The following is an 11860-nucleotide window of genomic DNA, read 5'->3' as shown; positions in this document are numbered from 1 at the left end:
CAAAGTGTTAAAAACATGAGTGCCTAAAAACGGAGAATAAACATCTGTCAAAGATTTATTTAACTCATTAATGAAGGAAAAGCAGATGGAAACCCTGGCTCAAAACCATCTCAAGTATTTGCAGCTATTGGAGAAAAACAAGACAGCTACCAGGTTACAAGCAAAACAAATTAGTCTATGTCCTGCCACAACCAGACTCTCCGTGAAAGTAACTTCTGCAACTGTACGTCCTTTTTATTCTGTTATTGCTTTTTAATATTATCTTTAATTGACATATAAGAGTTGTACGTATTTATGGGAGGCAGTGTGATATTTCTATGCATGTATATAATGTGTAATGATCAAATCAGGGTAATTAGCATAGGTAATACCTCAAACATTTGTCCTTCCTTTGTGTTAAGAAAATTCAAAATTGGCTCTTCTAGCTATTAGAAAATATGCAATAAATTGTTCATTATTGTTACCCTCTAGCGCTGTAGAACATTAGAACTCACTATCCTTGGTCCTGATGAACTAGGTAAATGGAGAGCTGAGAAAAGGTAATTAAAGAGCCTCCAGATAGGTCTTTGGATCAAATTCTAGCCTGACATTGAACAGAGACATATTTCTTCTTTTGCCTTATTTTTGCAATTGTGAATAACTTCATAGCAAGACAGGGCAGACGGTGAAAACTGGGAGAAGATGAAGGGTTTGAGCAGGTGAGTCTGTTATGGGAAGAAAGATGGCTGAGAAGGTACAGATAGATAGAATACTGGCATCCTCGTAAGAAAGTTCACACCGGTCCCTTTTCTGTCTGGCGGTAGCCATTGGGTAAGCCAAGATGGGTGCATGCAAGTACATCCAGGAACTGTGGAGGAAGAAGCAGTCTGCCATGATGCGCTTTCTTCTGAGAGTACCACCAGCTCTCTGCACTCCACAGGGCTCCCAGCCCCACCTGGCTGGATCAAGCATGCAGCCTAGTATATAAGGCTAAGCAAGGACAGGACAGCCATAAAGTTTGTGTGCAATTTAAAATTACACACTATTTTAAATTGCACGTGAACTTTATGGTCACCCTGTATAGTATTTGTGTGCACTGTGGTGGTGCAACCTTTGGCAAGCCTGTCCATTATGGTGTTAACTAACTAAAGTTTGCTTGAAGCCTTCAGTCTGTTGCCCAGGAGTGAGCTGGACGCCATTGTGGGGCTCTAAGAGTCCTGATTTCTTCCTGGATTGGTGAAGATTTGCTTGACATACAACTTTTTTGCAGTTATCCTCATTGATCCATTCCATAAAGCTGTCAGAAGAAATCCTGACACCCAGTGGATCAGCAGACTAGTCCACAGCAGAGGGAGATGTGTGGGATGGCGTCCTCAGGCCGGAAGAGCTGTGGCCTTGGAAAGGGCTCTAAGTTCCACCAAGATATGGGCAATTCCTCCCATGCAGCTTAGAGAAGGCGCAATACTCTCCAGCTCCACTGTTACCACTCATATAAGTCACGTTTGTAAAATTCATACCTAATACACAATTTAGGATAGTCATTTCTGCTTAAAGTTGTTACTTGTCTGTTAAAACTAGTCTGCAGATTGTCTCATGAATGCCTGTCAAATTATAGCGTGTGATCACGTTTGAGACAGTAAGATGGTGTATCTTGTTGCCAATAAGATAAGCTTTTTTGTTTTTGCTTTATCTTATTAGGGAGTTCTATGTCAATGTTTAAAACATGCTGTGGTATAATAGGTGTAAAATAAGTTCTTTAAAAGAGGAAAGAAAAAGTGAGTTCACACTGGAAAGGGAAACTGTGCACCCAAGGGCCACGTGGATTTCTGGGCCAGGGCACGCTGTACTGCTCGTAGAGCTTTCTTGCTCCAGCCTCCTCTCTGGCCTGAAATCCCGTCCATCTCCACTTGGTTGCCCATACAGCCTGGTGGCCACGCCCACTGTCCTTGAAGAGCTCAGCTCCCCACTTCCCTGGGTTCTACATGTTCCTCTACCTTAAGGCTTCTCCCTCTTCTCTGCTTTCTCTGAGCATTGGAACACACACCAGGTGGCCTGCAGATCAGACCTCTTGTTCCCTGGGCTTATCCAGGACCTTGGACCACATCCAGTAGCTAGTGACAGTCTATGTCAAATGCACGGTGGGGGTCTAGAAATTACATTCACAACACCTCGACTCATCACCCATGGTCAAGGATGCCAGAGCATTGTCCCCTTGGTGGGGACCCTGAGACCTTTCCTGCCCCAGAGGTGTGTGGTCCAGCCCGAGGCTCTCTCCTCCAACGCTCCCTGACTATGCCCACACCGCTGCCCTCACTGCAATACCTGGCCCCAACCAAGATAAGATGCCCAAGCTCTGCAGTTCAGATTCAACAGGTCTGCGTCCAAAAGGAGAGGAAACTGCCTCTGCGCCCCACCCCATCTCAGCCTCCTTGTCTGATGCTTTCTGTCTCATCTCAGGCCACAGCTCCTGCCCTCACAGGTCCCCTTCTAACAACGCCCAGACTGTTTCCTCCTCTCCTGAGCAAGATGAGCCACATTCCTGCCTAGCAGGCAGCTCTGGGTCGTGCATACCTACCCCTCCAACTCACTCCCTACCTCTGTAATGCCGTCCATCTCCACTCAGTTACCCATATAGCCTGGTGGCCATGCCCACTGTCCTTGAAGAGCTCAGCTCCCCACTTCCCTGGGTTCTAAATGTTCTTCTGCCTTAAAGCTGCCCCCTATTCTCTGCTTTCTCTGAGCGCTGGAACCCACACCAGGTGGCCTGCAGATCAGACGTCTTGTTCCTTGGGCTTATCCAGGACCTTGGATCACATCCAGACTATCTCTGCAGCTGTAGCTTCCCCAGGCTGGCTTCAAGGTCCCCACATGACCCAAGGCTGGGGTAGGATTAGATGTAGAACCCCTCCCTCGGCCCCATGTCCACCTGCGTCCCAGGAGCCCAGGGCTGGATCCCTGGAATTAGCTTCTCCCAGGATCATCTCAAAATCCAAGAAAAACCTGCAAATAGCCGGAAAACAGATCCAGGTTTCTTCAACTTGGCTCACCAAAGTTTGGAACAGCCTGAGATGTGTGTATCATTAGGGGAGTATTATTTGTGTATTATTAGGTGGCTATGCTTCAAAACCTTTAGTAAAACCCCACACAGGCCAGAGCTCGGCAAGCTGTGTCACGTGGCTTACCAAAGAAGTAAATGTGACAAGAGGGACATTTGTGACTTCTGGTTCCTTTCTATACTTCCAGCCATCCCTAGCTCTGCAGACTGCTAGGGGCACCCCCACAAGACACCAGCTCCCACTGGCCCTGCAAGCTTCCTGTAGAGAACTCATTGGGCCTGGGGCCCTTCCTCTAGTCTTCCCCAAAGAAAAACAGCCCCAGAGCCCCAGAGCAGCAGGCTGCCCCAAACAAGGACTCTGAGACTGATCTGAGTGCCCAGGGCTTGAGCCATTCTACTGGTTGAATGAATTTGAACAAGTTGCTCTTAACTTGCTATCTCATCCATGCTGTTAAAAAATATCAAGGCCTATCCTCACACAGAGTATTTCTGAGGACGGAAGAAGATCTGATCTGAATCACTTTGCAAATAATGAAACATCAGGTCAGGGTCAGCACTGCCATTCACAGCAACAATATAGGAAATAATAATAGTAAAAATGGCAGGTGTATCATTAATACACCTGATCATAACATGCATCGTACCGGGGTTTCCATCATCCCCATATGCTGGCTTGCCTTAATGTCCCAGAGTGGAACACATTTCCCCATTCCTCTTGCCTAGACGAGATGTGCATTACTATCTGAAGATTTTGTTACCCTCTCGTTTCTACCTCCTCCCCAGATTTCCCTCACAGACTCACAGCCTGAACTGCAGGGCAGAGACTTGTGTGAGGGAGGTGTGCTTCCCTCCTCCTGCTCCTCATCTGATTCCAGACTAAGGGACACCCCGGTCCGGGCAGTTCCTTCCTAAGCCAGCTGGGTGTTGAATCACTTCTGTCATCATCTGTGGCACAGCCAGCCGGTGACACACAGGTGTTACATGAGCAACGGTTCTGTGACCAAGTACCTTTGGTGAGTGCTACACAGGGTTAAAGTTACTTTGGTTTCCTTTTCAGACTTTCATCTTGTAACCCAGGTTTATTCATTTCCAAGTGGGGTAGGTAGTATGCTGTTTTCCAAACCCAGTTAGCCCTGGAACCCTTGTTTTCCCACATGGTATCTCTGCGGGTTTGGTAGTGTCCTCTTGTCTTTACTTATCATGTGGGGTCCACACAGAGCTCCCCTCTCAAGGCGTCCAGGCCCCAGGGTGAGCAATTAACCCTTCCTGATAGCTCCTTCACCGCCCTGCCCCCCCAACACATACACACACACCCCACTATTCCTCCCCAGCAACCTGAATCACTTTTCTTACCTTCTGCCAAGTAGGTAAGACAACATTTCATCCCATGGTTTCTTTCCTGCACCGACTTCCCTGAGCCACTCAGCGTGGCAGTTCTATCCGCCCCTAGACCAAAGCCTGCATCCTTCCACCTGTCACGGTGGAAAGTGCCTGGTCCATGCACAAGCAGGAGGAGCTCAGCAAGGAGAGACCTCCCTGGCCAATCTCAGCAAAAAAGCCAGGGATGCTGTGGTCAGCACGAACGAATATAAGCAGGTTAAATGGGCAGGTCCTTCGGATCCCAGCTTGTTTAGAGAAAAAGAATCCCGTCTGCAAAGGGGCCAGACTAGAGGCCCCTGTGGTAACCCTGTAACCCACAGAGCACTCCAAAGAAGCCCCTCTACACTGGCAAACCAGGAGGGATTTATTATCTGTTAGGAATGGGGCTGCAGGCAGCACCTGTGGCTCAGTGAGTAGGGCACTGGCCCCATATACTGAGGGTGGTAGGTTCAAATCTAGCCCCAGACAAACTGCAACAAAAAAAATAGCCAGGTGTTGTGGCAGGCACCTGTAGTCTCAGCTACTTGGGAGGCTGAGGCAAGAGAATTGCCTAAGCCCAAGAGGTGGAGGTTGCTGTGAGCTGTGATGCCACAGCACTCTACTGAAGGCAACAAAGTGAGACTCTCTGTCTTAAAAAAAAGGAATGGGGCTGCACAGCAGGAGGTGAGTAGCAGAAAAGCAAGCAAAGCTTCGTCTGCATTTACAGCCACTCCCCATCACTCGCCTCCCTGCCTGAACTTCATCTCCCGTCGGTTCAACAGCATTAGATTCTCAGAGGAGTGTGAATCCTATTGCAAACTGCACGTTCCAGACATCTAGGTCGCCTGCTCCTTATGGAATCCAATCCCCCTCCTCTTCTCTACATGGAAACATTGCCTTCCATAAAAGTCATCCCTGGTGCCAAAAAGGTTGAGGACCTCCATATTAAAGCAAAGCAAGAGAATACTCGCCTCCTAAGCATGGGAAGGAACGTCTCCCTGCCTTTGAGCCCTCATTGGAAATTTCAGATTCACTTGAAGAGCTGTTTTTTCCTTCCATTTAATTCTCCCCTTCAGCCTTCCTTCAACCACCGGCTGGCGGTGGACCAGGCACTCTGCCAGCGTGTGGGGGAGGCAAAGCTGTGAGAAAAACGTCCCCCCGGGGAGCATGATTGCACGTTGTTGGGGGACTGGAGACACACGCCTTTTTTGTTTTGCCCTGATGTCGCAGAGATTCTAGGAGCAGCCTTAGTTGTTGCGGGAATGAAAGTCTGCTCAGGCCACCATGGGCCTGCCTGAAGGGTGCTGTGATCCCCCCTGCCCCAAAGGGGTGAGCTTGCTGTGAAAAGCCCATGGTCAGGGTAGGAGCCATTCACCACTGAGAAGTTCAGAGCGTTCAAGCTTCAGGGCCTCGGCCCTGCACAGCCTCCTGCTAACGCCCTGCCCCTGACTTTGCATCTGTGATTTCCCAAACTGAAAAAGCTTTGGCCCCGCAAATCCTGGATCCACCCTGGGTGGATAAGAAGCACATGCCTCTCCAATTAGATCACATTTTGCGGAAATTTACTGGACCAGAAGTTGGTCCTGAAGTCAATGTACTGTGAGGACATGCCTACGATTAGCTCTCAGGCTTGGTGCATTTGCAGAGAAGACAGCTTCCCCGGCAGGCCCTGGGGTTTCTGAATCTGAATGACTGAGACAGCCTCAGGGCCACACAGCTGCCCCCAACAATGCCCAGACCCCACCTGGGCAGTGAGCCAAGCCAAGAGATAAACCATTTCTTTTCCTACTGGATCTCATTTCGGGAAAACCCTCCAGGGAGCATCAGGAGTCTCCTAGCCTTCTGAGGTTGTTACCCCACGTGGACATTTTCCTGTAGGCTGATTGATTAATTTTGATTAATTGTTTCCTTGAAAATCGTGCAAATCGTCATGGAACTACTATATTAAGGCAGGTGGTAGCAGATAGAGATGGAGGTCATGACCGATGTTCCCAAGGACAAGAATTCCCAACCAACTCACAGTCCCCCTGAGCTGTGTGGGGGCTCCTGCCCTTTGGCTCCAACATTCCTACCAGAGTCAGCGTCAGGGAAATCAGCCTCCTTTGTGTCCTGCCACTTCAAAGAGAAATGCTTCCTTTTCTCAGGAATGTCGGCACTCTCTGGATTCCCTTTAAAGTCCCCTAGAAACGCATTTCCCCACTTACACCTCCCGAAGATAAAACAGAATCTTCCATCCTCTTGCTGTAAAGCATGTTGGATGACAAAACCCTCCTGAAAGCTTCATGGCTGTGATTTATTTGCGCTGGTTTTTGATCCCCTTGAGAATAAAAGAAAACACACCCAGCAGCAGATGCCACCTCCCAGCCAGCGTGAGATGCACCCTGCGTGTGGAGTAACTGTGCCCAGGAGTGAGATGCACCCTGCGTGTGGAGTAACTGTGCCCAGGAGTGAGATGCACCCTGCGTGTGGAGTAACTGTGCCCAGGAGACGAGCTTCTTTCCCCCAGATTAGCGGAGCCAACGCCCTGTAAAATAGGAGAGAGACCCACTCCAAGGGCAGGCCAGACTTACTTGGTGGGAAACAGATGTGCCTATGACCTAAGCATGAGACCTGTGGGCCTGACTCTGTCCCCTGCGGTCTATGGGCCTGAGTGCCAGGCTGGTCATTGCCAGGGTGAGCCCGGCCTGGACCAGCCCACCTTCCTGGACACAGGATGGCTCCATTCAGCTTTCGGTCGTGGCCAGGTTGATCACTTGGGACACTAATAAAAATGTTCTCGGGGCAGCGCCTGTGGCTCAAAGGAGTAGAGCGCCGGCCCCATATGCCGGAGGTGGTGGGTTCAAACCCAGTCCTGGTCAAAAAGTGCAAAAAAAATAAAAAAAATAAAAAATAAATAAAATAAAATAAAAATGTTCTCTATTAAAAAAAAAAATCTAAACGGAGAACATGAAAGGAAATTCCAAGCAAATGCTTTGAAAGAACATTTAGGATAAAGAGTTTTTAAAACGGGTCTTCCTTTATTTTGGAGGAAAAGGAATTGATAACTAGTTTTTTTTTCCCCCTATTAAAGTGCCCTCCTTAGAGGAAAGTGAAAAGGTTTCATGTATGACTTCTTCCCACACCCATCTGTCTCCTGTCTGTCCTTTAAACAGTGTGTCACATTTACCTGCCATCCACCATCAGGTCACTCAGAGAGGCAGGCTCCTTCCTAAGTCAGTCCTGAAGGGTCTGGAGCCACCATGATTGCCACTCCTCAGAGCCATGCCCTTCTTTGAAAAGCTTAATTCTGGTTCGGGTTGTCTCTCTGACAGATGATGCTTGAGAAGAATGTTGACACTCCCGATCTTCTCCCTAAAATTGCATTGCTGAGATGAAATCCAATCCGGGAGACCACTCCCTGCCTGCTGGGGCCGCTGAAGCCTTGGTATGTAGTTCTGGTTAGTCTAACCCACCTGCTTTTCCTTCCCCGTTATTACCTTTGATCTTCTGGGTTGTTTTTAAGACTAACATATCGTGGGTGTGTGCACCCAGCCCTCCTTCACGCATTTCACATGCAAGGATCATTTAATGCCTGCATATATAAATTCCCAGTCCCAAATTTTAGTCATGATTTCCAGCATCTTCCTCCTAAAATCGTTGCCCAGAGCCATGTTGAAATGGTACCATTGCTTGATTCTCACCTTTTCTTTCTGTCTTCAATTCATATGTTGGCGGGCCCACCCCTGAGCAAGCCAGTTGTGTGATGAGGATGGAGCTGGGCTGGGGGCTCAGGGATCTCTTCCCACACTTATGTTTTTGGATTCTCTCCAAATAACTCTATCCCCGTCTGCTGTGCTTATAAGTGAGGTGATTGCCGAGTAAGGGTTTGGCAAGTGGTTAGCGATTTGCCTTTGGTGTTGGAAAGACTTGGGGTAGAAGCCGGGATGGGTCTTTCCCCCCCACAGGCAAGGAGCTCAGAGTGGGGGCATCCTGTCCCCTCCTCTGTAACCCTGACAACTATCCCTATCCTCGCAGTGCTGCTCAGAGTGAAAAGAAGCTCTCTCAACACCTACAGAAGAAACACAGCAAGTCTGGAAGCTGGTTGGGTCACTGATCTAAAATTGGCTATTGTACTGAATCCGGCCTTCACGCCTCCCTACCTGATCTTGGGTAGATCATTCCTGAAGGTTACCAGCTCAAGGCCCTCCCTGAATTGCTCGGACATTTAGCCAGAGCTAGCTGGAAACATGATTTACTATTTATTTTATGTTTTGGCAGGTCCCATCACCTCACCTAGTACTGGTTATGTCTTATACCTGACACAGCTGAGAAAGTCCCTGGGGAATGATGTGTTGATGACAACAAAGCCATCTGTGCCGTAGTCCCTGTGTCATGAAAAAGGAAGGCAGTGAAACAGGTTTGAAGAGCGTCTGTCTCTCCCCGGGATGTTGGCATTTGCAGGGCAAAGAAGGTTTTTTTTATAGATGAGGTGGCACCAGGGAGAAGCGCCATGCCTTGGTGTCAGTGCTTTGGGGGGCTGGCCAGTAGAGGCAGGGCTAAGTGAGGGACAGGACACTCTTTCACTGCACCTCAGCTGTAGATCTCAAAATTGCTGTTGTCCCTCTGACTTGTGGTTAGAAGTATGTGTGTACATCCATGTCAGGCTACTCCTGGTGGCTTCCACTTGGACCACACAGGCTGAGCAGGGCCTGGAGCAGGAATCTCAATCCTGCTGATGTTCGTCAGGTAGATATTTCATAAAAAGTCCCAGTCAGTAGCAAAGAAATGCCCTGTCCGACTCGAGCCACTTCTGAAAACGCAGGCCTCTGCTCAGAAGCCCCTGCATGTTCCCGTCATGTGACCTCACAGGATGGCCACAGGCTGGGCTGGGGGGCCAGGCCCTGAGGAAACAGGCTCACAAAAGTCCCGGGTGGCTTCTGGCCTTGAAGCATGGCTTACCGGCAGTGCTCCTGTTCTGGAGTAAAGAAATCTGTAAGGTTCCCAGTACAGCTACAGGAAACATATTTGGGCTTGTTGGTATACAATGAGGCCAGAACTATGTCAGGTGACACTTGTAACTAAAATAATACCAATCCGTGCCAGAATAAGGATTTGCGTGGATTTGAATGCTGTTTTGAGCATTTGTGGGAAAGAGACAGAACCAAATACGGTCAAAAAAAGCTTATGGATCTATGTGAAGTCTACAAGGACAGTAACCTGAGTATAGGTATGGGGGGGCACAGTGCACCTGGGACAAGGGAATGGCATAAAATGCACAAAAGAAAATAGATGCAACATGTTGAGGGGTGGTGGTGTTTGGCTTAGCCAGCTGGGAACAGAATTGAGACAGGTGGGATCAGAAAGGCAAAGTTTGCTGTGTTGTGGGGCCTTGAATGCCGAGCAACAGAGTTTGGTTTTTATCCACAACCAAGGATGAACCACTGGAAGTTTTGGCAAATAAGATGGAATGACTAGATTGGAGAGCTGGTCCAAAGGGAAGGAGGGGCCAGAGTCTAGAGGCAGAGGGTTGGGGCGTTGCCATCATGACTCAGGCACGGTGTCAGGAGAGCCACAGCCCAGAGGATTCCCTGCAGGACAGGAGAGCAGATAGAATCTACATGGTAATGGTCCCTCCTGCTCTTCTTCCAGCTGCCACCACTGCATGAATTAAACCAAGAATGGTGTTAACAGTGTATCACTTTAGCCTTGTTCTTCCAGATCCAAGTCCGCTAAGTTCTCCATCGCCCACTCTAGAAAGCCCAAACTCCTCGACCTGCTCCCCAAATCCCACACTAGGGATGTTTGTGCTTTGGTAAAGCAGCAGGATAGTCAGTTCAGAAAAGACATGGCCCAGAAAATCAAGAAAGTCAGCAGGCCCCAGATCCACTCAGCTGAAATCAGGCTAGAGCTCAGTGGTTCTGCCCCTGTCACCCACCCTACCCCACCCCCACCTGAGTAGTCTCTGAGACCCCTGCAAGAAAACTCCCGAGCCTCGAAAGGCACAGTTTGAACCATTTCCCTGGGAGGTCAGTTTCGATCTGCCCTCTTTCCCATTGTTTTTCACACCCAGCAGAGCTCTGGACCCTCCACCCCTGCTGTGGTTGCTTGTTCTGATGCCGTGACCTGACGTCCTCTCAGCATCTCATGGGCTTGTAGACCTTGTCAGACCAGCTCACGACTCTCTTCTGCCAGCAGCAGCCTCAGAGTTTATTGACCACATACTATACCCATTTTATGGAGATTATCTCATTTAATTCTCATGGGAACACACCCAGTATAGAAATATTAAGGGACATGCTTAATGTCACCCAGTTGGAAAGTAGCTGGGCCAAGATTGAAACCCAAGCTCGGCGCAGTGGCTCATGCCTGTAGTCCAAGCACTCTGAGAGGCCGAGGTGGCTGGATGGCTTAAGCTCAGGGGTTCCAGATAAGCCTGAGGAAGAGTGAGACCCTGTCTCTAAAAAAATAGCTGGGCATTGTGGCAGGCACCTGTATTTCCCAGCTACTTGGGAGGTTAAAGCAAGAGGATCATTTGAGCCTAAGAGTTCGAGATTGCTGTGAGCTATGATGCTACAGCACTCTACCAAGGGTGACAAAATAAGACTCTGTCTCAATTAAAAGAAGAGAGAGAGATTGAAACCCAAGATTGATTGATTGAAACCTCATTGTCATCTTGTTCTCTTCACAGCCCCCTCAGATGCACTCACATGATTGGCGATGGATTCATTAAACTGATGACTATGAGAATCCAGGTAAGGAAAGAGAAAGTTCACGTGCTCATCGAGGAACTGTATTTTGAGCTCTCAGTACGTGCTGAGCCTGGGGCAGGCTCCAGGGTGAGAAGGGTGGCAACACTACTCCTGGTCCCTTGCAACTTAGAGATAAGGAAAAGAGGTGAAAGATGACTCTAAATTTTCCCATGTGGGTGATTCAGAGATGAAACCATTGGAAGAGAAGTCAGGAGAGGGAGTGAACTTGGAAGGAGGAAGATGATTTTGGGCTGTGGTCTGCGGAGCTTCAGGTGCGAGGTAAGCAAATGAACAAATGTGATTGCTCAGAAGGTGACGGCCGTCCGGCTGGGAGCTCAGAGAGAGACAGTGTGGGAGACATGGCCCCAGGGGATTACATAAGTAATGATGAGGGCTGAAGACAGAAGAACAGGCCAAGACTAATAAGGAGAAAATTAAGTTGCAAGATAAGAGCCAAGCCTTGGGGCTCAGCGCCCGCAGTTGTTAAGATGCCAGCCACATACACCAGAGCTGGCGGGTTCCAACCCAGCCCAGGCCTGCCAAACAACAATGGCACCTACAACAACAATAAAAAAGAAAATAGTGGGCATGTGGCAGGCACCTGTAGTCCCAGCTACTTGGGAGGCTGAGGCAAGAGAATCATTTAAGCCCCAGAGTTTGAGGTTGCTGTGAGCTGTGATGCCACAGTACTCCATTGAGGGCGAACTAGTGAGACTCTGTCTCAAAAAAAAAAAAAAAA

This window comes from Otolemur garnettii, unplaced genomic scaffold, assembly GCF_000181295.1.
Source record: "Otolemur garnettii isolate 467f Iridium unplaced genomic scaffold, OtoGar3 scaffold00019, whole genome shotgun sequence".
NCBI lineage: Eukaryota > Metazoa > Chordata > Mammalia > Primates > Galagidae > Otolemur > Otolemur garnettii.
This window is presented reverse-complemented; position numbering follows the sequence as displayed.